Here is a 3936-nt window from a genome sequence, read left to right as displayed (position 1 = left end):
GGACAATGGCTATCTCTAATCGGCCCCAATTCACAAGGCAGCCAACTGCGGCGCTCCACCGAGCATCAGCCACGCAGTGCCGTGTGCACCCCAACAGTGGACAACCGTGTACATCGAGACCTACTTGCTTATTTGCAGGGCACAATCATGAAGCAATTTTTTTAATATAATTTCACCATTCCTTTATTGGCAGAAAATGCCCTCTATCCATTTTTTATGCCCGATGCACCGGATCCTACAGGTAATTTTTAGGTTACATTCTATCTGCTTCCACCTTCTCTTGATGAGTCATGTGAAACATAAAAGTTATTCCAAACATTTATTTATAACTATCTGGAGTGCAGTGCACCTCCCGGTCTACACAGGAGAGATATCGCACAAAGGTGAAACAAGAGAATGATTCAGATGGGGGAAAACCGTGGTGTAGACTGGCAGTACTGCTTGGATATCATTAAAAATAACTCTGAGTGATCCGAGTTATGCACAACTTTACTCAGCATTGCCAGTCTACCTCCTGGCTGAAAACCCCATTTATTAAAAAAGTCGCAGGCGAGCAGTGCTGTAATCGTGGTAACTCCTCTTCAACCTGTCAGCTTGCCAGCACATGAAATGGAAAATCAACGCCAGGGTATTAGATGCTTCAATTATAAAAAAGAAACGTGCCATGAACACGTTCATTAGTATGCTTCAACTGAATATACATTACACTTTCAGTAAACCTACTATTTTTCCTTTGACAATGTTGAAAATTCCCTGCATGCAATGACAGACCCTGTCCTTCTACTTGGTTGTCAATGTCACACTCCGGTCGAGGTCACATTATGAACAGTGCGTGAGATGGTAGCCCACTGGTAAGTATAGGGTCCTGATTATCTTGACTTCCCTAATGTAGCTGCACGGAAGACAATATACTGACCAGACTTTCTCAAATAAATGTTACGCCTCACTCCTTGCTAACAAATATTGAAAAATGGAGGCCTCCTGATATATTTTTCTTTGCTCGCTGGTGTTCCTTGTCCTCTAACATCCACACTGGCAGGTGATATCAGTCGTCAAAGCTTGCATCTCTCGTGGTCCTGAAATCCAAACACAACTGTTGGAATAGGTCTCAATTCTACTTAAAAATGATTGCAAAGCAACACATATCCTTACTGCAGGTCTCTGGTTTCAGGATTGGCCATTCTTTCCTGGTAGTGCTCACCTGGTGCAAGTGTTGTAAAACAAACTTGCTTCTTTATAAGCTGGTTCACCCTTTGCTGCAGCCAAACTTACTGCCCGGGGCATTTTTCAGAGAAAAAGTGGCGTGGTTACAGGACTGCTAGCATCGTGCAGCGGCCACACTTACTGCTGGCTTTCATGACGAGACTGCGGGACGATTGAGTGGACTTTGTACTGCCTGGGGCATTTCTGTAGAGAAAAGGTTGCGTAGTTACACAACTGCTAGCATCGTGCAGCGGCTACACTTACTGCTGGCTTTTATGACGAGACTGCGGGACGAATGAGTGGACTTTGTCCTGCCTGGGGCATTTCTGTAGAGAAAAGGTTGCGTAGTTACAGAACTGCTAGCATCGTGCAGCGGCCACACTTACTGCTGGCTTTTATGACGAGACTGCGGGACGAATGAGTGGACTTTGTACTGCCTGGGGCATTTCTGTAGAGAAAAGGTTGCGTAGTTACAGAACTGCTAGCATTGTGCAGCGGCCACACTTACTGCTGGCTTTTATGACGAGACTGCGGGACGAATGAGTGGACTTTGTACTGCCCGGGGCATTTCTGTAGAGAAAAGGTTGCGTAGTTACAGAACTGCTAGCATCGTGCAGTGGCCACACTTACTGCTGGCTTTTATGACGAGACTGCGGGACGATTGAGTGGACTTTGTACTGCCTGGGGCATTTCTGTAGAGAAAAGGTTGCGTAGTTACAGAACTGCTAGCATTGTGCAGCGGCCACACTTACTGCTGGCTTTTATGACGAGACTGCGGGACGAATGAGTGGACTTTGTACTGCCCGGGGCATTTCTGTAGAGAAAAGGTTGCGTAGTTACAGAACTGCTAGCATCGTGCAGCGGCCACACTTACTGCTGGCTTTTATGACGAGACTGCGGGACGAATGAGTGGACTTTGTACTGCCTGGGGCATTTCTGTAGAGAAAAGGTTGCGTAGTTACAGGACTGCTAGCATCGTGCAGCGGCCACACTTACTGCTGGCTTTTATGACGAGACTGCGGGACGAATGAGTGGACTTTGTACTGCCCGGGGCATTTCTGTAGAGAAAAGGTTGCGTAGTTACAGGACTGCTAGCATCGTGCAGCGGCCACACTTACTGCTGGCTTTCATGACGAGACTGCGGGACGAATGAGTGGACTTTGTACTGCCCGGGGCATTTCTGTAGAGAAAAGGTTGCGTAGTTACAGAACTGCTAGCATCGTGCAGCGGCCACACTTACTGCTGGCTTTTATGACGAGACTGCGGGACGAATGAGTGGACTTTGTACTGCCCGGGGCATTTCTGTAGAGAAAAGGTTGCGTAGTTACAGAACTGCTAGCATCGTGCAGCGGCCACACTTACTGCTGGCTTTTATGACGAGACTGCGGGACGAATGAGTGGACTTTGTACTGCCCGGGGCATTTCTGTAGAGAAAAGGTTGCGTAGTTACAGGACTGCTAGCATCGTGCAGCGGCCACACTTACTGCTGGCTTTCATGACGAGACTGCGGGACGATTGAGTGGACTTTGTACTGCCTGGGGCATTTCTGTAGAGAAAAGGTTGCGTAGTTACAGGACTGCTAGCATCGTGCAGCGGCCACACTTACTGCTGGCTTTTATGACGAGACTGCGGGACGAATGAGTGGACTTTGTCCTGCCTGGGGCATTTCTGTAGAGAAAAGGTTGCGTAGTTACAGAACTGCTAGTATCGTGCAGCGGCCACACTTACTGCTGGCTTTTATGACGAGACTGCGGGACGAATGAGTGGACTTTGTACTGCCTGGGGCATTTCTGTAGAGAAAAGGTTGCGTAGTTACAGAACTGCTAGCATTGTGCAGCGGCCACACTTACTGCTGGCTTTTATGACGAGACTGCGGGACGAATGAGTGGACTTTGTACTGCCCGGGGCATTTCTGTAGAGAAAAGGTTGCGTAGTTACAGAACTGCTAGCATCGTGCAGCGGCCACACTTACTGCTGGCTTTTATGACGAGACTGCGGGACGATTGAGTGGACTTTGTACTGCCTGGGGCATTTCTGTAGAGAAAAGGTTGCGTAGTTACAGAACTGCTAGCATTGTGCAGCGGCCACACTTACTGCTGGCTTTTATGACGAGACTGCGGGACGATTGAGTGGACTTTGTACTGCCCGGGGCATTTCTGTAGAGAAAAGGTTGCGTAGTTACAGAACTGCTAGCATCGTGCAGCGGCCACACTTACTGCTGGCTTTTATGACGAGACTGCGGGACGAATGAGTGGACTTTGTACTGCCCGGGGCATTTCTGTAGAGAAAAGGTTGCGTAGTTACAGGACTGCTAGCATCGTGCAGCGGCCACACTTACTGCTGGCTTTTATGACGAGACTGCGGGACGATTGAGTGGACTTTGTACTGCCTGGGGCATTTCTGTAGAGAAAAGGTTGCGTAGTTACACAACTGCTAGCATCGTGCAGCGGCCACACTTACTGCTGGCTTTTATGACGAGACTGCGGGACGAATGAGTGGACTTTGTACTGCCCGGGGCATTTCTGTAGAGAAAAGGTTGCGTAGTTACAGGACTGCTAGCATCGTGCAGCGGCCACACTTACTGCTGGCTTTCATGACGAGACTGCGGGACGATTGAGTGGACTTTGTACTGCCTGGGGCATTTCTGTAGAGAAAAGGTTGCGTAGTTACACAACTGCTAGCATCGTGCAGCGGCCACACTTACTGCTGGCTTTTATGACGAGACTGCGGGAC

The 3936-nt window shown here is 48.8% G+C and overlaps 1 long non-coding RNA gene across 1 annotated transcript; it reads right to left on the bottom strand.

Annotated features, from left to right (window-relative positions):
* Positions 1-906: 906 nt before the first annotated feature.
* LOC115326860 lies at positions 907-1386 on the bottom strand. Its single transcript, XR_003919675.2, has 3 exons — positions 1346-1386; positions 1153-1271; positions 907-1076 (listed from the first exon to the last, which is right to left on the bottom strand). It is a non-coding gene; the product is annotated as an uncharacterized LOC115326860 (long non-coding RNA).
* Between the last annotated feature and the right edge of the window lie 2550 nt (positions 1387-3936).

The sequence above is a fragment of the Ixodes scapularis genome, unplaced genomic scaffold, assembly GCF_016920785.2.
Source record: "Ixodes scapularis isolate PalLabHiFi unplaced genomic scaffold, ASM1692078v2 PGA_scaffold0__279_contigs__length_252992795, whole genome shotgun sequence".
Lineage (NCBI taxonomy): Eukaryota > Metazoa > Arthropoda > Arachnida > Ixodida > Ixodidae > Ixodes > Ixodes scapularis.
The sequence above is the reverse complement of the archived record's forward strand: the minus strand, read 5'-3'. Positions and strand labels throughout refer to the sequence as shown.